This window comes from Mya arenaria, chromosome 10, assembly GCF_026914265.1.
Source record: "Mya arenaria isolate MELC-2E11 chromosome 10, ASM2691426v1".
NCBI lineage: Eukaryota > Metazoa > Mollusca > Bivalvia > Myida > Myidae > Mya > Mya arenaria.
The window spans coordinates 18,020,994-18,044,945 of record NC_069131.1 but is presented as its reverse complement, the minus strand read 5'-3'; the positions used below and the strand labels follow the sequence as shown (position 1 = coordinate 18,044,945).

Here is a 23,952-nt window from a genome sequence, read left to right as displayed (position 1 = left end):
GTCTATATATTACGGTTTTGACGCCCATGTGCAAAGGGCATATGAATTACAATAAATAATTGAAATTCCTTAACTGTTATATGTAGGTTGTATTTTATACCATTTAGCCAAAACCATTTTCAATTCAACACAACCTAAGCATTTAAGTAGGACTACTGTTTTCTAATGTATGACACGAAATTCTAAATATGTTAACACCTGCTGATCAATGGGGAGGGACATACCCGGTGCACACACCCCGCCTAAATTCATCCAAGTTTACTTTTTATTTCAATAATGGAGAAGAAAAGGAATCAAATACGCCGAAAATGCACCATTGCGGACCAGAAAATGTTAAAACTGAATTGGGGGATTCCCAGCATCCCCGCTCACCCCCTGTCAACACGTTTACCAAATTAATCTAATGGAGGGACGCAAGTCAAAAGGTAAAGTCCCCCTAAATTTCGCCCCCCCCCCCGTTACGTCGAATCCTGGGACCGCCCCTGGTTAATACTGTTTCGGCACAAATGTTTGTAGCCATGTAATTTGTCCGTACTTTGAAATATGAGACTACGAATACGGATAAATCGTGTATGCCCCTATAAAATAATTGATTCTGCTTCTACAAATGATCCATTTGTTCATGTCTGTTCCATCAGCGCAAATTGCTGTTCGTATTATCATAGAAAATATCTTAGTAATTGACTCTGGTTATGGTATTGTATTTCACACTGCAGGAAATAATACTGTCATAATTCTTCGAATAAAACCACACAGGAGATTTGCGCTTAAAATGTTTAACGAAATGATACGAGCGTCTGATTCTGTAACATTTCAAAAACTCGACAATGACCTGGAGCTATGCGAACTACTTTTCATCTCAATGGATTGAAGTTGAACCAATCTAGCCATACACGGTGTTTAGGCAGTATAACGCTTGTTTCATAAACTAGTTTTGCCAATGCATCCATCACAGTGATTTACAATGTAAAAATTTGAGGAAAAAAAGTATATATTGTTAATCATTATTATAATTATAATTATTATTATTATTATTATTATTATTATTATGATTATTATTATTATTATTATTATTATTATTATTATTATTATTATTATTATTATTATCATTATTATTATTATTATTATTATCATTTTTATTATTATTATTATTGTTATTATTATTATTATCATTTTTATTATTATTATTATTATTGTTATTATCATTTTTATTGTCATTATTTACGTTTTTAAAGCTGTGTGTTCTGTTAATGTTTGTTTTATATTGTTTCAGATCCGATAACCGAGATGTCATTTGTGCCCCGCGGTCCTTATTATTTGCGACGGTAAATTGAGTTATTTTGTAACGTTGACAATCGTATGACAGCCAACAATGGCCTCGCAAGCAGTTTATATTGTTTAGTGTTGTCTTTATGAGAAGTCTTATTGTTGTCATTTATTTCGATTAATGCATGTCGAATTCGGCGATAAAAACACGTTTATTTTGGATGTGGATATTTCATCGAAGTTTTGTGTTTTTGGAGTTTATGTTTCCAATGTGAAAAGGAAAGCTATTCACGGATTTTCATCTGAAAGTGGTATGTTGTGTTTTTATCAGCCGAATATGACAATTTATTTTTACCGTGTAACGTTTAGAACGTATATTTAGACACAACATTAGCGACATGTTTACTGTTATTGTTTAAGATTTGAAATACAATATATGCGTATGAAAACACATTTTTAAATAAGATGATATCATGAAAACAGATTCTCATTTAAAAAGGTAGCATGTTTGTTACTTGCCCATTTCGCGAACAATCATGTCATGTATATAATAATAATATACTTAGTAATGGTTTAATGTTGGTACGATGTACTGGCAAAAGTAAGTGGTTCCATGCGACTATTTAGTCGCATAACTATTTTGCGTAAGTACATACTAACAACCATTAACATGGTGGTGGTCTACATAATATTGTGACAACTACTCACTCGGTGGACCAGCCACTGTTTATAGCTACCGATCCACCTGATTACAATCAATAAAGGATGATTGCTGATTGACTGAAATAAATGTGTTGGCAAATTTGAAGTAAAAATGAATTCTTTGTAGACAAAATATTTTGTTAAACACTAACATAGTGTTTGAATCGCATCACATACTAAATATACTTAAGTACCTGAAATTAAACAGGCGTGATCCTTATCACATCATTCATGTTAAAGCAATGTATGCATGACAGATATGATGAATTGTCTGTCTTCTGTCAACTATTGTAATTATATATAAGCGGTCATTATTTCAACAACATTTGGCAAAGTCTTCTTGCCCATGATTTCAAAACCTCTTGAAAAATAATATATTTACCCTCCAGCAACGTCTTATTTATTTAATTTGGTTTTCAACAGATTATGATGAGATACTTCATTAATAATATCTTCATTTTACGTTTTGTTGTTAGAAAATTTACTCACTGAGTTTGAAGTGAATAAGAATACTTAAAAATAACTATATGCAGTATACTGTTGTATATGTTAAACCATTCTAGGTTAACATAACACGTTTGTTGTATTGTGTTTATATTTATTTACTATTGACTTGTACATATTATTGCTACATGTTTATGGATGATAAACTACATGTTTAAATCCAATTAAAATACCTTCTGATTCTGATTCTTGATAAGATACAGATAATTATGTGCGGAAGATCTTTGCTAGTGAATATAGGAACTGGGTTAGAAAATTAAATGCTATAGTCTGCTTTTTTGATATTCTCATTATAGCCTGAACCAAATGTCAAAACAATTTATAGCCTGAACCAAATGTCACAACAAGTTATAGCCTGAACCAAATGTCACAACCATTCATAGCCTGAACCAAATATTAAAACAATTTATAGCCTGAATCAAATGGCACAACCATTCATAGCCTGAACCAAATATTAAAACAATTTATAGCCTGAACCAAATATCACAACAATGTATAGCCTGAACCAAATATAACAACAATGTATAGCCTGAAAAAATATAACAAGAATTTATAGCCTGAACCAAATATCAAAACAACTTATAGCTTGAACCAAATATCACAATAATTAAAAGCCTAAACAAAATATCACAACAATTTATAGCCTGAACCAAACAGAACAATAATTAATAGCATAAACCAAATATCACAACAATTTATAGCCTGAAACATACACAACAGTTAATAGCCTGAACCAAGTATCACAGCAATTTATAGCCTAAACCAAATATCACAACAATACGCAGCCTCGTCAAATTATCACAACAAATTATAGCCCGGCCCAAATACCTGATATATACTAATCCCGGCCCATATACCTGATACATACTAATCCCGGCCCATATACCTGATACATACTAATCCCGGCCCATATACCTGATACATACTAATCCCGGCCCATATACCTGATGCATACTAATCCCGGCCCATATACCTGATACATACTAATCCCGGCCCATATACCTGATACAAACTAATCCCGGCCCATATACCTGATACATACTAATCCCGGCCCATATACCTGATACATACTAATCCCGGCCCAAATACCTGATATATACTAATCCCGGCCGAAATACCTGATATATACTAATCCCGGCCGAAATACTTGATACATACTAATCCCGGCCGAAATACCTGATACATACTAATCCCGGCCCATATACCTGATACATACTAATCCCGGCCGAAATACCTGATACATACTAATCCCGGCCCAAATACCTGATATATACTAATCCCGGCCCATATACCTGATACATACTAATCCCGGCCCAAATACCTGATGCATACTAATCCCGGCCCAAATACCTGATACATACTAATCCCGGCCCAAGTACCTGATACATACTAATCCCGGCCCAAGTACCTGATACATACTAATCCCGGCCCAAATACCTGATGCATACTAATCCCGGCCCAAATACCTGATACATACTAATCCCGGCCCAAGTACCTGATACATACTAATCCCGGCCCAAATACCTGATGCATACTAATCCCGGCCCAAGTACCTGATACATACTAATCCCGGCCCAAGTACCTGATACATACTAATCCCGGCCCATATACCTGATACATACTAATCCCGGCCCAAGTACCTGATACATACTAATCCCGGCCCAAGTACCTGATACATACTAATCCCGGCCCAAATACCTGATACATACTAATCCCGGCCCAAATACCTGATACATACTAATCCCGGCCCAAATACCTGATACATACTAATCCCGGACCAAATACCTGATACATACTAATCCCGGCCCATATACCTGATGCATACTAATCCCGGCCCATATACCTGATACATACTAATCCCGGCCCAAATACCTGATACATACTAATCCCGGCCCAAGTACCTGATGCATACTAATCCCGGCCCATATACCTGATACATACTAATCCCGGCCCATATACCTGATACATACTAATCCCGGCCCATATACCTGATACATACTAATCCCGGCCCAAATACCTGATGCATACTAATCCCGGCCCAAATACCTGATGCATACTAATCCCGGCCCATATACCTGATACATACTAATCCCGGCCCATATACCTGATGCATACTAATCCCGGCCCATATACCTGATACATACTAATCCCGGCCCATATACCTGATACATACTAATCCCGGCCCATATACCTGATACATACTAATCCCGGCCCATATACCTGATACATACTAATCCCGGCCCAAATACCTGATATATACTAATCCCGGCCGAAATACCTGATATATACTAATCCCGGCCGAAATACTTGATACATACTAATCCCGGCCAAAATACCTGATACATACTAATCCCGGCCCATATACCTGATACATACTAATCCCGGCCGAAATACCTGATATATACTAATCCCGGCCCATATACCTGATACATACTAATCCCGGCCCAAATACCTGATGCATACTAATCCCGGCCCAAATACCTGATACATACTAATCCCGGCCCAAATACCTGATGCATACTAATCCCGGCCCAAATACCTGATACATACTAATCCCGGCCCAAATACCTGATACATACTAATCCCGGCCCATATACCTGATACATACTAATCCCGGCCCAAATACCTGATGCATACTAATCCCGGCCCAAATACCTGATACATACTAATCCCGGCCCAAATACCTGATACATACTAATCCCGGCCCAAACACCTGATATATACTAATCCCGGCCCAAACACCTGATACATACTAATCCCGGCCCAAACACCTGATACATACTAATCCCGGCCCAAATACCTGATACATACTAATCCCGGGCCAAATACCTGATGCATACTAATCCCGGCCCAAATACCTCATGCATACTAATCCCGGCCCAAATACCTGATACATACTAATCCCGGCCCAAACACCTGATACATACTAATCCCGGCCCAAATACCTGATGCATACTAATCCCGGCCCAAATACCTGATACATACTAATCCCGGCCCAAACACCTGATACATACTAATCCCGGCCCAAACACCTGATACATACTAATCCCTGCCCAAATACCTGATATATACTAATCCCGGCCCAAGTACCTGATACATACTAATCCCGGCCCAAATACCTGATACATACTAATCCCGGCCCAAATACCTGATACATACTAATCCCGGCCCAAATACCTGATGCATACTAATCCCGGCCCAAATACCTGATACATACTAATCCCGGCCCAAATACCTGATATATACTAATCCCGGCCCAAATACCTGATGCATACTAATCCCGGCCCAAATACCTGATACATACTAATCCCGGCCCAAATACCTGATACATACTAATCCCGGCCCAAATACCTGATGCATACTAATCCCGGCCCAAATACCTGATGCATACTAATCCCGGCCCAAATACCTGATGCATACTAATCCCGGCCCATATACCTGGTACATACTAATCCCGGCCCATATACCTGATACATACTAATCCCGGTCCAAATACCTGATGCATACTAATCCCGGCCCAAATACCTGATACATACTAATCCCGGCCCAAATACCTGATATATACTAATCCCGGCCCAAATACCTGATGCATACTAATCCCGGCCCAAATACCTGATATATACTAATCCCGGCCCAAATACCTGATATATACTAATCCCGGCCCAAATACCTGATGCATACTAATCCCGGCCCAAATACCTGATATATACTAATCCTGGCCCAAATACCTGATACATACTAATCCCGGCCCAAATACCTGATATATACTAATCCCGGCCCAAATACCTGATGCATACTAATCCCGGCCCAAATACCTGATACATACTAATCCCGGCCCAAATACCTGATACATACTAATCCCGGCCCAAATACCTGATACATACTAATCCCGGCCCAAATACCTGATGCATACTAATCCCGGCCCAAATACCTGATGCATACTAATCCCGGCCCAAGTACCTGATACATACTAATCCCGGCCCAAATACCTGATACATACTAATCCCGGCCCAAATATCTGATACATACTAATCCCGGCCCAAATACCTGATACATACTAATCCCGGCCCAAATACCTGATACATACTAATCCCGGCCCAAATACCTGATGCATACTAATCCCGGCCCAAGTACCTGATGCATACTAATCCCGGCCCAAATACCTGATACATACTAATCCCGGCCCAAATACCTGATACATACTAATCCCGGCCCATATACCTGATACATACTAATCCCGGCCCAAATACCTGATACATACTAATCCCGGCCCAAATACCTGATACATACTAATCCCGGCCCAAATACCTGATACATACTAATCCCGGCCCAAATACCTGATACATACTAATCCCGGCCCAAGTACCTGATGCATACTAATCCCGGCCCAAATACCTGATACATACTAATCCCGGCCCAAATACCTGACGCACACTAATCCCGGCCCAAGTACCTGATGCATACTAATCCCGGCCCAAATACCTGATACATACTAATCCCGGCCCAAATACCTGATACATACTAATCCCGGCCCAAATACCTGATACATACTAATCCCGGCCCAAGTACCTGATACATACTAATCCCGGCCCAAATACCTGATGCTTATTAATCCCGGCCCAAGTACCTGATACATACTAATCCCGGCCCAAATACCTGATGCATACTAATCCCGGCCCAAATACCTGATACATACTAATCCCGGCCCAAATACCTGATGCATACTAATCCCGGCCCAAGTACCTGATGCATACTAATCCCGGCCCAAATACATACTAATCCCGGCCCATATACCTGATAATACTAATCCCGGCCCATATACCTGATACATACTAATCCCGGCCCAAATACCTGATACATACTAATCCCGGCCCAAATACCTGATGCATACTAATCCCGGCCCATATACCTGATACATACTAATCCCGGCCCAAATACCTGATACATACTAATCCCGGCCCAAATACCTGATGCATACTAATCCCGGCCCAAATACCTGATACATACTAATCCCGGCCCAAATACCTGATGCATACTAATCCCGGCCCAAGTACCTGATACATACTAATCCCGGCCCAAGTACCTGATACATACTAATCCCGGCCCAAATACCTGATGCATACTAATCCCGGCCCAAGTACCTGATACATACTAATCCCGGCCCAAGTACCTGATACATACTAATCCCGGCCCATATACCTGATACATACTAATCCCGGCCCAAGTACCTGATACATACTAATCCCGGCCCAAGTACATGATACATACTAATCCCGGCCCAAATACCTGATACATACTAATCCCGGCCCAAGTACCTGATGCATACTAATCCCGGCCCATATACCTGATACATACTAATCCCGGCCCATATACCTGATACATACTAATCCCGGCCCATATACCTGATACATACTAATCCCGGCCCAAATACCTGATGCATACTAATCCCGGCCCAAATACCTGATGCATACTAATCCCGGCCCAAGTACCTGATGCATACTAATCCCGGCCCAAATACCTGATACATACTAATCCCGGCCCAAATACCTGATACATACTAATCCCGACCCAAATACCTGATACATACTAATCCCGGCCCAAATACCTGATACATACTAATCCCGGCCCATATACCTGATACATACTAATCCCGGCCCAAATACCTGATGCATACTAATCCCGGCCCAAATACCTGATACATACTAATCCCGGCCCAAATACCTGATACATACTAATCCCGGCCCAAACACCTGATATATACTAATCCCGGCCCAAACACCTGATACATACTAATCCCGGCCCAAACACCTGATACATACTAATCCCGGCCCAAATACCTGATACATACTAATCCCGGCCCAAATACCTGATGCATACTAATCCCGGCCCAAATACCTCATGCATACTAATCCCGGCCCAAATACCTGATACATACTAATCCCGGCCCAAACACCTGATACATACTAATCCCGGCCCAAATACCTGATGCATACTAATCCCGGCCCAAATACCTGATACATACTAATCCCGGCCCAAACACCTGATACATACTAATCCCGGCCCAAACACCTGATACATACTAATCCCGGCCCAAATACCTGATATATACTAATCCCGGCCCAAGTACCTGATACATACTAATCCCGGCCCAAATACCTGATACATACTAATCCCGGCCCAAATACCTGATACATACTAATACCGGCCCAAATACCTGATGCATACTAATCCCGGCCCAAATACCTGATACATACTAATCCCGGCCCAAATACCTGATACATACTAATCCCGGCCCAAATACCTGATGCATACTAATCCCGGCCCAAATACCTGATACATACTAATCCCGGCCCAAATACCTGATACATACTAATCCCGGCCCAAATACCTGATGCATACTAATCCCGGCCCAAATACCTGATGCATACTAATCCCGGCCCAAATACCTGATGCATACTAATCCCGGCCCATATACCTGGTACATACTAATCCCGGCCCATATACCTGATACATACTAATCCCGGCCCAAATACCTGATGCATACTAATCCCGGCCCAAATACCTGATACATACTAATCCCGGCCCAAATACCTGATACATACTAATCCCGGCCCAAATACCTGATGCATACTAATCCCGGCCCAAATACCTGATATATACTAATCCCGGCCCAAATACCTGATATATACTAATCCCGGCCCAAATACCTGATGCATACTAATCCCGGCCCAAATACCTGATATATACTAATCCTGGCCCAAATACCTGATACATACTAATCCCGGCCCAAATACCTGATGCATACTAATCCCGGCCCAAATACCTGATGCATACTAATCCCGGCCCAAATACCTGATACATACTAATCCCGGCCCAAATACCTGATACATACTAATCCCGGCCCAAATACCTGATACATACTAATCCCGGCCCAAATACCTGATGCATACTAATCCCGGCCCAAATACCTGATGCATACTAATCCCGGCCCAAGTACCTGATACATACTAATCCCGGCCCAAATACCTGATACATACTAATCCTGGCCCAAATATCTGATACATACTAATCCCGGCCCAAATACCTGATACATACTAATCCCGGCCCAAATACCTGATACATACTAATCCCGGCCCAAATACCTGATGCATACTAATCCCGGCCCAAGTACCTGATGCATACTAATCCCGGCCCAAATACCTGATACATACTAATCCCGGCCCAAATACCTGATACATACTAATCCCGGCCCATATACCTGATACATACTAATCCCGGCCCATATACCTGATACATACTAATCCCGGCCCATATACCTGATACATACTAATCCCGGCCCATATACCTGATACATACTAATCCCGGCCCAAATACCTGATGCATACTAATCCCGGCCCAAATACCTGATGCATACTAATCCCGGCCCAAGTACCTGATGCATACTAATCCCGGCCCAAATACCTGATACATACTAATCCCGGCCCAAATACCTGATACATACTAATCCCGACCCAAATACCTGATACATACTAATCCCGACCCAAATACCTGATACATACTAATCCCGGCCCAAATACCTGATGCATACTAATACCGGCCAATATACCTGATACATACTAATCCCGGCCCAAATACCTGATGCATACTAATCCCGGCCCAAATACCTGATACATACTAATCCCGGCCCAAATACCTGATGCATACTAATCCCGGCCCATATACCTGATACATACTAATCCCGGCCCAAATACCTGATAGATACTAATCCCGGCCCATATACCTGATACATACTAATCCCGGCCCATATACCTGATAGATACTAATCCCGGCCCAAGTACCTGATACATACTCATCCCGGCCCAAATACCTGATACATACTAATCCCGGCCCAAACACCTGATACATACTCATCCCGGCCCAAGTACCTGATACATACTAATCCCGGCCCATATACCTGATACATACTAATCCCGGCCCAAATACCTGATACATACTAATACCGGCCCATATACCTGATACATACTAATCCCGGCCCAAATACCTGATGCATACTAATCCCGGCCCAAGTACCTGATACATACTAATCCCGGCCCATATACCTGATACATACTAATCCCGGCCCATATACCTGATACATACTAATCCCGGCCCAAATACCTGATACATACTAATCCCGACCCAAATACCTGATACATACTAATCCCGGCCCAAATACCTGATACATACTAATCCCGGCCCAAATACCTGATGCATACTAATACCGGCCCATATACCTGATGCATACTAATCCCGGCCCAAATACCTGATACATACTAATCCCGGCCCAAATACCTGATACATACTAATTCCGGCCCAAATACCTGATACATACTAATCCCGGCCCAAATACCTGGTACATACTAATCCCGGCCCAAATACCTGATGCATACTAATCCCGGCCCAAATACCTGATACATACTAATCCCGGCCCAAGTACCTGATGCATACTAATCCCGGCCCATATACCTGATACATACTAATCCCGGCCCATATACCTGATACATACTAATCCCGGCCCATATACCTGATACATACTAATCCCGGCCCATATACCTGATACATACTAATCCCGGCCCAAATACCTGATACATACTAATACCGGCCCATATACCTGATACATACTAATCCCGGCCCAAATACCTGATACATACTAATCCCGGCCCATATACCTGATACATACTAATCCCGGCCCATATACCTGATACATACTAATCCCGGCCCATATACCTGATACATACTAATCCCGGCCCAAATACCTGATGCATACTAATCCCGGCCCAAATACCTGATACATACTAATCCCGGCCCAAGTACCTGATACATACTAATCCCGGCCCAAATACCTGATACATACTAATCCCGGCCCAAATACCTGATACATACTAATCCCGGCCCAAATACCTGATGCATACTAATACCGGCCCATATACCTGGTACATACTAATCCCGGCCCAAATACCTGATAATACTAATCCCGGCCCAAATACCTGATACATACTAATCCTGGCCCAAATACCTGATACATACTAATCCCGGTCCAAATACCTGATGCTTACTAATCCCGGCCCAAGTACCTGATACATACTAATCCCGGCCCAAATACCTGATACATACTAATCCCGGTCCAAATACCTGATGCATACTAATCCCGGCCCAAATACCTGATACATACTAATCCCGGCCCAAATACCTGATACATACTAATCCCGGCCCAAATACCTGATGCATACTAATACCGGCCCATATACCTGATACATACTAATCCCGGCCCAAATACCTGATACATACTAATCCTGGCCCAAATACCTGATACATACTAATCCCGGCCCAAATACCTGATACATACTAATCCCGGCCCAAATACCTGATGCATACTAATACCGGCCCATATACCTGATACATACTAATCCCGGCCCAAATACCTGATACATACTAATCCTGGCCCAAATACCTGGTACATACTAATCCCAGCCCAAATACCTGATACATACTAATCCCGGTCCAAATACCTGATGCATACTAATCCCGGCCCAAATACCTGATACATACTAATCCCAACCCAAATACCACATACATACTAATCCTGGCCCAAATACCACATACCCACATATACTGGCCCAAACACCACATACACACTAGTCCTGTTCCAAATACCACATACATACTTAACCTGGCCCAGACACCACATAAATACTTATCCTGGCTTAAATACCACATAAATACCTATTCTGGCCAAAACATATCTTAAAAACTTATCCTGGCCCAAAAACCAATCAAATACCACATACATACTTATTCTGGTCCAAATACCAGATAAATACTAATCCCGGCCCAAATACAGCGTAAATACTTAGCCTGACAAAAATACCATATTAATACTTGGCCTGGCCCAAATACCATATTAATACTTGGTCTGGCACAAATACCATTTTAATACTTGGTCTGGCCCTATTGGCACAATAACGCTAAGCCTAGCATAAATATCACCACTATACGTATACTTATCAAAGTACACAACCGTACTCAGCCAGGCGAAAATATAGCAACAACACTTATCACAACAAGTTTTGTCTGGCTCAAATATCACAACAATCTTAAGCTAGACCCAAACATAGCAACACCACTTAGCCAGGTTTAACAATACTAAGTCTGGGTAAAGCATAACAACACACCTTAGCCAGGTTTAACAATACTTAGTCTGGGTAAAACATAACAACACACCTTAGCCTGGTTTAACAATACTAAGTCTGGGTAAAACATAACAACACACCTTAGCCTGGTTTAACAATACTAAGTCTGGGTAAAATATAACAACACACCTTAGCCTGGTTTAACAATACTAAGTCTGGGTAAAATATAACAACACACCTTAGCCTGGTTTAACAATACTAAGTCTGGGTAAAACATAACAACACACCTTAGCCTGGTTTAACAATACTAAGTCTGGGTAAAACATAACAACACACCTTAGCCTGGTTTAACAATACTAAGTCTGGGTAAAACATAACAACACACCTTAGCCTGGTTTAACAATACTAAGTCTGGGAAAAACATAACAACACACCTTAGCCTGGTTTAACAATACTAAGTCTGGGTAAAATATAACAACACACCTTAGCCTGGTTTAACAATACTAAGTCTGGGTAAAATATAACAACACACCTTAGCCTGGTTTAACAATACTAAGTCTGGGTAAAATATAACAAAAGCACGTAGCCTGGTTTATCAATACTAAGTCTGGGTAAAATATAACAAAAGCACGTAGCCTGGTTTAACAATACTAAGCTAAACCCAAATATAACAACACACCTTAGCCTGGTTTAACAATACTAAGTCTGACCCAAATATAACAACACACCTTAGCCTGGTTTAACAATACTAAGTCTGACCCAAACATAACAACACACCCTAGCCTGGTTTAACAATACTAAGTCTGACCCAAATATAACAACACACCTTAGCCTGGTTTAACAATACTAAGTCTGACCCAAACATAACAACACACCTTAGCCTGGTTTAACAATACTAAGTCTGACCCAAACATAACAACACACCTTAGCCTGGTTTAACAATACTAAGTCTGGGTAAAATATAACAAAAGCACGTAGCCTGGCCCATCAATACTAAATCTTGGTCAAATATAAAAACAAAAAATAGTCTGTCCCAAATACCACAGTAATCTTTAGCATGGGAAAAGTATTCTAGCCCAGATATCACTAGTACTTAGCCTGGTCCAAATATCACAACAATACTAATTGAATTGTCATAACTTGACCTTATTCACAGTGTATACTTTCTAGCCTAAGTGTTACAATTTTATTCCAATCAGTCTGTACTCAACTTGGTAACATTTTTTTAAAGGCATTACATCTCGAACAAATTTGATAGCCAGCCAATGGTGATATGGCCATTGGGCTTCAGAATTTGTTTTCTTCAGATAATAAATGTATATGTTGAAATTCGATGTTTTTTTAAACAACTTGATCAAGTTTAATCGTGATATTGCTTTAGTAATCAGGGGTGTACCAAAATACATTTAGCATGTACTCGTAACCAGTTTGTTTTGGGGAGGGGGGTCCGGGAGCAACCTCCCCCGTGAATTATTTGTTTACCGGTGCAATTTGGCGTATATTTTATGACTTATTTGTGCTTTATAAACGCTAATATTTTACACATATTCACATTTAACAATCAAACAAAGATGACATATTTAGGCCTTTTATCAACCATTACTTTATCACAATATTTGGATACCTGACAATAAAATCATTCGGAACTCCTCGGCCATTTTTTCAAAAACAACCTCGGATGTATATGGACGGTTTACATACTTAAAAAGTGGTACGTTTAAGTCCGCTGCAAATAGATCGCGTAGTAATCTTATTTAGTAGTTAAAATTTATGACTTAACTCTTGGGAATTGTAATTATGTTTGCAATAATACATTTCACTGGCAATCAATTTAAACTGAGAGCAATGAACACAACTCTTAAACACTACATTTAATTAATGCTTTTATTAAAAAAAATACGGACTACTTCAACAGATGTACCGGCATACATCCGAGGTTGTTTTTGAAAAAATGGCCGAGGAGCTCCGAATGACAATAAAATGACACGGGAGACAACTTCATTTCACGTCCAAGGACAACTCCGCTATACTGATCAAAACTAAATACAGATCATCAATTTAGACTTTTAACCTCTCCGAGAGTGGCATTTATCATGAAAATAAAAGCGTTCAACATGTTAATAAATTCGACTTTTATGGGTACCTTTTTACATCAAATTTCGCAATTAAAACCTTTGTTATTGTTTTCAGTTATTTTTTTCAGTAGTACGCGCTTGAGTATTTGCACAACGCTAGGTACGCCGCTGGTAGTTTCATTCCTATGATGATTTAACTGTTCAGCATATTTCGATGAAAAGATGACGCTCCAAGCAGCCGACGTATTTAATTCAAAGAAATAAAAAAAATATGTGAATGGCAATTAAATTAATTGACATTTACATATTTTTTTTTTATTTCTTTGCATTGTATTTCCTTTAGCTTTTTACCGTGCCATTACACATTTTACAATTAAAAGTACTTTAAATATTTGATACTACTTTCAACCAATTAAACAGAATATTCAAATATTTACAAAACACGCAAGGGAAAATGTGAGTGTAGTTGTACAATTATCCATTTATTAACACATACTGGCGTGAGACAAAAGTCGTCTTTACTGTATGTTGCATATATACACTAACCTGGATTTTCACTTTAAAACAACCCTAATTGAGAAACAAGCAAATGGCTGCTACAGAACAATCCAAGACACGAAAATAAATCACAAGAAAACATAAGGTTGACCCATTCGGCGTCATCCAAAATTGAGTTGAACATGGCTCTGAGGTCAAGGCGGAATAAGGCTACACACAACCAATTTACACAATTCCACAGGCAGATATTTTTTTCAAGATTTTCACTGGAAACTATCATTTTTTAGCAATACAGTGTAAATTATGTAAAACTGTAAGAAAAAAAAACACTTTTTGTTTCGCTTTCAATCAACTTCAATAACATATTAGTACACAAGCCCTTTTTCTGTATTGACATCCGGTCAACGGGGGTGGGGGGAGGGTAGACAATTGTGGTCTTGAGCCAAGTTTTGGATTTCGGGCTTAAGGTTGCTTCATTTAGTAGCCCCTGCACCAGATATCAATCTCTAATACAATTATAGAATGAGTGTTCTTGATTAAACGGCCCGCATATTTTCATAGCGTGCATTCACAGACGCATTATAAATATTAATTCGCTGTCACACATCGTGGCGACATCGTTGTAAACTTTTAAACGCGAAATATTTGACGGATATACAAATGCTTAGTTAAAACAGTTGCTTGAAATATTGTCAGAAATACAGCATATCCAAAGTGTGTTCACCCAGTAACGATTTGTAAGTTGACAACGATGACGAAAATTACGTTGTAAAATTTAACAAAGCTCTGATAGGCAAGACTTTGCTTCGAATGAAGACGTTGAACAAAGATTAATTCACTATTTCTTTACCATTTAAAATGAAACAATGCGCAGTCTACGCCTCTTACAGAGACCTGCATTTGGCCTTTTACCAGACTTTGATTGAGAGTTTAGATCTTAAAACATTTCGACAAACCTTTTCACAATACGGCCGTCTGATGGAGCACTGTCAAAACATTATTTTGGAAACAGGTTTGTCGAAGTGTTTGATGAAACTAATCATCTTATCAAACTTTGGTAATAAAACGAAGGCGGGGCTCTTTAAGCAGCATAGACTGCCTTTTGTTTTATTTAAAATGGTGTAGTAAAATAATTTTTTTTGATTAAGTCTTCACTTTAAGCCAAATTGTGCCTTCCGACGTAGCATATATGACGTAATTTAATTCTGCTTCTATTTTGTCTTGCCTATTTTATCAGCACCAAAGTATCATATTTCAATCTGGGGAACCGTTCAATTGTCATCATCTTCAAATAAAATAGGCACGAATTACACCTCAGACTTGACCATGACCTTTTAATGTTCAAGGACAAAATAAATACTGATTCGCATTTTGTAATGCATTTTATACAAAGATTTACTTTGTGGAATAATTTAGGCAGTATTTGTTATTAATTTTATGTTTAAGCTAATAAAATATTTAAATCATAATCAGAGGCCGTATTCAATTAACATCTTAGTAACAATTTTCAACTTAGTGAAAAAATGCATTTTTTTCCTACTTTGAATTTTTAGTAAAAAAGTAAGTTGAAAATATGCACATGTATGTTTGTTGAATACGGCTTCATACGGCCGTATTCCACTATTGTGACGTCACGTCATAACAAGTATCGTTGCGCGATGTTAAAATGACGTCATAAACAAAACAGTGCGTCGTTGAAATGACATTTGTTATAAAAACATGTGGCTTTTAAGTGATTTAACTAGTAATGTATATAGTAAAAGGGTTATTAGAACTGGGTTTTGATCCGGATTGTCGTATTCGACTCTCGTGGATTTTTGCAGATTTTGATTTCACTCGGCTTGCGCATTGTGAAATCCGAATCTGCAAAAATCCACTCGAGTCGAATACAACCTCCCGTCGCAAATCGCACTACGAATAACCGTATTATATCCACGGTAAAATTTAATAACCCAGCAAATGGTGAATAACGCTTTTAAGATATAAAATTGCACATTTTGGAACGAAATGTGAATAATACAAGTTCATGTAACATGAAAAAGCGTCCGTCACAAATTTCAGAAATATCGAAATTGTGATCGTGTGCTGTGAAAACTGATATCCCATTTTTATAACAAGTTTCAAGTTTATTGGCAATTGCGGCAAACATAAGCCTTTTTCCATGAACATACACATATACAAAAGATTAACAAGATCGGTGTGAATTATGTGAACTGTTAAACATTTTTCGTCCTACAAAACCTACGTTATTTGCAATTTAAACTATTCTAAAATATGTGACTGTTTAATGGCGAACGCTCACGAATTTCGTTTAACTTGTATACCACAAAGACTTATTGTCCTCCATAGTGGTAGCATAAGCACATATATTATATAGAGCTTAATGGCTACGGCTATATGAGATATTAAGTATTAATAATTAAAACAAGGACGATTTTCATTTATCTTATTTTATACTGTTATTTACTAATAAGTTCTAAACTTAAATACAAAAGTTTAATCATAATGTAATGAAAATGCCTGGTTTTGACAGACGATACGCAACGCTCAAATCAGTCGAATGAAACCAGCTTTGATATGGTTGCGTTTCCTTGTAACTAAAGGTCACATACCACTAAATAAATTACCTAGTCAATAGACCAATTTGCATGCAAGATATTACTGATATATAATGCTTCTCGACCCAACACGGGGAGAACGCTCTCCTTGTGAACTACGCATTAAACAACGTTAGAAAAAAAGTTTCTCCTAAGAAAATTAAATTGGTTGAACGTAACCACTGTGGATTCGGTAAAATGACCATATCCGACGTACGAGGAAAAACAATGCGATGAAAATGTAAACAATATAAAGTAGACCTAGCATGTTCAGCCTGTTTTTGAAATCACAAACCAATCAGCTTCAAAACTTATAAATATGGAAGGTAGCCAATGGTCTGAGATGGAAAAAAATCTGTCAGTAGTCGTGAAACATTGTGAACTTTATGACCTTAAGTGTTATATTTCGGACATAAATGCCTAAATCTTTCACTGAGAACAACCTCAAGCAAAAATTAACTCATTAACAACAAGAAGATTCATCTTCTTCGAAAAAGGGTCTTACATTTTTAGTTGCGCTGCAAAAGTGCGCCCCCTCCAACGCCAAATCCTGATACCGCCCTTGCCTGATTAATTAGCAACATGTGCTGTAACAGATTTAATCGAGCGGTATGTCATGATAAACTAACAGCATAATACATTATGCACAGAGAAATACTTTCACTGGTATAGTCTTGATTAAAGGCACTTAAGAACAACACTTGAACATAATTAAAAACTATTTTTAAAGATTGTTTTACAGGCTTGCTAAATTCTTTGATTTAAATTCTCGCATGGTAATATTAAGACGAAATCATTTCTGGTAGATTTATGTATTTATAACAGGTATAACGAGGTCTGAAATTCTGTTGCTGTGGAAATGGTAAATTAAGCGATATCTTGTTCATGTCTTGCCTAGCCACAAACCTTACAACTACGGAAGATAAGTATCCACTTAACCACTACATACCGTGAACCAGTGTAAATTCATGGAGGATGCTGACAGAGTTGTAACATGTACACCATGTACATGTACGTGAGGCTGGCTCTATCTGATAGCTGGGATTATCATCTGCTAAAATGATTGATAGTTTTCGTGTTGTAAGGTTTAAAGCGTCATAGTTTTGGATAGTGTTTTAACTTAAAGGACTTATCTTGTGATATGTTAAATGTAACCGTTGGGCTGGAGCAATTAATCTACGGTGAACGAATAGTGCAGTCAATACATGAAATCAAACTGGAAGTGCTGTGTTTCATACGTTTGGATGTATCCCGCATACTGTGTTCCGCAGGAGCTATTGGTAATACATGTAATAGCTATATTCACTTACGTAACAGCTTTTGTCTCACTTCAGATACAACATCGTTTTAAATTACAATTATAGGCATTGGAAATTTACATCAGACATGATATTATTATAATGAAAGGTAATTTTGTTTGCATTTTTTGTTATAATCAGTGTTCATAATTCATATTTTTATTAGTAATATAATTATTATTATGACTATAATTATTATTATTTTTATTATTATTATTATTATTATTATTATTATTATTATTATTATCATTTTTATTTTTATTTTTATTATTATTCTTTTTTTATTATTATTATTACTATTATTATTAGTATTATCATTTTTTATTATAATTATTATTATTATTATTATTATTATTATTATTATTATTATTATTATTTCATTTTTATGTTTATTATCCATTTTTATAATAATAATAACTTTTTTTCTCCGAAGAACAGAGTTCTTATTTTTTTATGATTTTTGAGATTTTGTTTGTGAACTGAGCGTAGCGAACGAGCGCTTCTTCATCATTAAAATATTACTTCAGGTAATCTATCTGACTTAGAATACAACCTTATTGGCTGATACATGGTCAACCTTAAATCTGACACAGATCTGTGTATCTGATGATTGACAGTGGGCGGGCCTTTAAACACCCGCGAAAGTTGAAATTCTTAATGATTAAGTCTAGTTCTTATTGATTACCAATCATTGGCTGAAAATGTAGGTTGTATTCTTATTAAAGTATTCTTTTTCTATAAAATGTTGACCTTTTTTATCAACATAATGAATGAGAGAATGCGATTTTAAAAACGGTGAAACATTTACAATTTTGAATCATATGATGCTGTAATTTAATAAAAAGATTTGAGACTGAGATTGAGATTTGACTTGAGTATTTTCGTGAGCCTATGGCTGAAGTAAGAAAAAAGAAGGTATAAAATGGTGATAGCTATGAAATCCTTTGTTAAGACCGACAATACGTATTATTCAGTGCGGTATAATATCAATACAAATGTTTATTTCTAATTTAATATTCTTTACAAATATTTGGTCATTATATTGATTTAGATCAATAGACAATTTATATTTTACCTTCTGGCGTATTTCATAATGTGATTCTCAAAAATATATTTGCCCAGATAATTCTATTATGCTCGAGGAGCGATCATTTGGTAGCACTGGCTTGTGCAAACAATGTGTGAACATATCAGCAGGCCAGTAGAAGTATTACAAATTACAAATATAAATGCGATTTTAATTGTATCTAAAATTTCTCGTAACTGTTTGCATACCTTAAAACAAGATTTAGCTAAACTCGCTAATTTTGTTTAACTATAATATAAGTAGTACTTACTTCTGAAAGAGTTTTACGAAATTAAAGCTGCACTCTCACAGATTGAACGTTTTGACAACTTTTTTTTATTTTTTGTTTTGGAAAGAACCACTTTTTTGCGAAAATCCCTGGAAACCAGTTATATAAGACTCCTGACAAAAATAAGATCGCAGATTGTTTTATTTAAGTTCATAAAAATGATGTTTTATGCATTTTTCTTAATCCGTTAGTAACGGTTTAAGCCATAAAATATTAATTTTCGAACGGAAATATGAAAATCTACTATCTGAGTTTTCGTCAGCAATCCTATATCATTGGTTTGCAGATGTTAACGCAACAATTTGCCCTTTCCAAGACAAAAAATAAAAAAAAGTTGTAAAAATGGTAAATCTGTGAGAGTGCAGCTTTAAATAATAATGATCTGTATAATAATTACATACATTTATTTATACACATAGTCGTGCCGCGTGTATATATCATATAATGTCAAAGTGATTTATGTATACCAGTATATTTAATCTCAAACACGAAAATAAGGAGAACGAATTTACCTACTATTTGGTATCATAGTCTGTTACACTTTCGGCCGATTGTTCAGAACTATTTTTTAAAAAGATGACAACGTGAACAACAGAACAGAACAGATTAGAACAGAATGTTTATTATCTTATGCATATACAGCATATCGATGATTCAATAGAAAGTTTAGACATAACGTCAAGAAATGTACAAATAAATAAACACGATAATGAATGCTGCTTTATTTTGCATGTACAAAGTTATCAATCACATTCAAGTCAATGCATGATAGTAAAAATACATAAAATAAGCTGAGAGCGATATGTTAACAAATACAATTGACAGGATTGTGATTGGCTTTATTAAGTTATATACTTTTTATCAAATTAATACGTTTGATGAAACATTTACACAATAAATTAGATAAACAGTTTAGAATTGTCTTATTTTGAGTTGGCAGTAACTCCACAAATTAAAACATGCTTGGTCGAATCCTACATCTTGGGGGAATAAATCTTAGTCTAAGTTCATTGTATGCTTCACACTCGATAACGAAATGGTATTCATTCTCGATCACACCTTTATCACACAAATTGAACAGTCGATTTCTTCTCCCTTACTTGTAAAAAATTCAATTTCTAAACATTAGGATGGTAGTCTTTATTTTGTTAATGCCTGACTGTGCTTCTTGTTTTCTGTAATTGATAAGTGTGGAGAAAACTCAAATACAAGTTTAACTTCCTTATATTATGCGAGAGTTGGTGAGTCATTTATAGTTCACTTGTAATATCGCCCCGGAAACTATCTCTGTACTCTTCATTCCACTTATAAAAAGCTTTCTTTCCCTTATGGACCACACCTCTGATAGCCCAAAGACAAACCAGCTGCGGTAAATGTCACAACACTATAAGTGTAAACCATTGCAACATTTACCGCCACCGTCAAATGTCCTCAAACCAAAAAACAAAACAAAAAAGTATATATTTATTGGTAATAGCCTAGTGGGTGCCAACAGACAGGCTATTTATTTATTAACAATAACATACATGTATATTCTGTCAAGTTCATGAACATTGCAAACACATAAAATGAACTAACTATATTCATTATGCATGAATAACAGCTTATCTTAAGCAAACATGACACAGCATGTTTAATAAAATTGATATGTACATGTTATACAAACGCGAATACCAGTATGTTGAACATTTATGAAAAATAACTTTGTACAACAAAAAGAAGAGAATGTAGTATGCCAAATTCCATATATTAAAATGCAAATCATATTCTCAAATCTTTCACTCGTCATTAGCAAATACAGGACTACTAATGACTAATATCTACTAAACTTATAAAGGTACCAACATTTTCTTTACTTCAAGATACATCTTCAGTATAAGAGTTTACATTTATAATGTAAAAATACACAATACGGGTGAAACCACTCGTCTTTTAACTTAAAATTTAAGAAATAAAAAATTAACATCTCTATACGGCTGTACCCAAAGGCTGAATGGAGATAACACGCTACAAATGCACGAAATCCTCGTGCTTCTCCTGTACAAAACTAGCGACACCTATCAGAGGCATACAAACAAGGGAAATAATTTTTTGTCTAATTCGTAAACTTTAACGACAAAAATTACATTTTTCAGCTGTGGATCTGCATTATGGGATTAAACTTTAATTATGAATGTTAGTGGCGCATGGTTTGAGATTTCATTAAATTTATTGCCTTTAAAGTCTGATATGAATTCAAAGTGACTGTATTTTGTCAAAAGCAGGTCTATTTCACTTTCACCGTTATGCGTTATGCACGTGATTTTCCCGTTATCGGCCTGGGTCCCTGATCTTCCATTCATCATGGACACATTGACCGCTTTACATCACTATACCAATTGTTCACCGTAACGGTTACCCCTTGATCTGCTGACGCCCGACGCGGGGGCTTTTCGTTTAGCTGTTCACTGAATTTTAGGCCGTTAAATTCCTCATTTTCAATGAAATCAATCTTTCGCCCAACCCTTCTGTTCATGCCACCAAACATCACCGCACGTCCCTGTCTGGAAAACTGTGCAATTAGTTGCTCTAGCGTCTCAAATATATCCCGATCATAGAATGCGTGTATAGGAGAACTTTCTGGTGCAATATATGTGATACCCAAATTTCAATCTTCATTGTTACCAAAAAAACTTTGTCCATTTTCACAACCATACTATACAGTCAAATTCAATTTTAACTAATTTGATGCCTTTGCGGATATTATTTCTGATGTCGCGTTGCTCTAATTATGGTCCATGGCGTCTAGACGACTGAGGATTAAGGATAGCAGGTCCATTCCCAGTGTCGGCATTGTGACAGGTGTGCTTGTGTAATGGTTTGGTATCATTTTCGCCGCCGGCGTTGTTGGTGTGACCATGTTCATGTTGTTTAACTGTGTTAGGTATGACGGTGATCCTTGTCCTTGACCTTGGTAGCAATTAGCAGACTGATTCAAAGAATGGTTAGCATAATACTTTCCAACCTGTCCTGAATTTCCATAATGTCCTTGCTGCATACCCAAAACTGACGTATTACTAGTTGATAAGGCTACTCGCTTTGGGGTCAATTGTTGTTGCTGTTGTTGCTTGGGTGAACGGTCTTTATGTTTCCCGACCATTTGATAACCAGTTCACTGCTAATTGTCCTATTTATTATCCATATCTATAAGCACAAGCGACACATATAGTGACCATACACGTTCATATACACTTAATATACACCTTTAATCCAAATATAATCCAAATATAATCCAAATAATCCAAGTAATAACTTTGATAACGAGTTTTAACCTATATTTAAACTGAGCAAAAACAGTTCCGCCATTACTTAACGCATGCGTACCAACGGCGTTGTTATTAACTTTTTTAACGCACTAGCTATTGAAGATGGGAGCGCACCCGGCGCCACCCTCCCCCCCCGCACTAGAATCGTCCATGATTACTTTTTATTTTAATATTTGAATAAAA

General features: G+C 37.8%; 1 protein-coding gene across 4 annotated transcripts in view; it reads left to right on the top strand.

Moving 5' to 3' along the window:
• The first annotated feature begins 1,278 nt into the window (after nucleotides 1-1,278).
• Nucleotides 1,279-23,952, top strand: part of LOC128205134 (carbohydrate sulfotransferase 15-like) — a 40,139-nt gene continuing 17,465 nt past the window's right edge. The window contains exon 1 of one of the 4 annotated variants that reach the window (XM_052906577.1): nucleotides 1,279-1,325. The gene's annotated coding sequence lies outside the window, so the exon portion shown is untranslated. Of the gene's footprint in view, nucleotides 1,326-1,424; nucleotides 1,578-18,686; nucleotides 19,092-19,155; nucleotides 19,219-23,952 lie in introns of those variants that run through there. The other 3 variants (XM_052906574.1, XM_052906575.1, XM_052906576.1) reach the window with 3 other exon arrangements.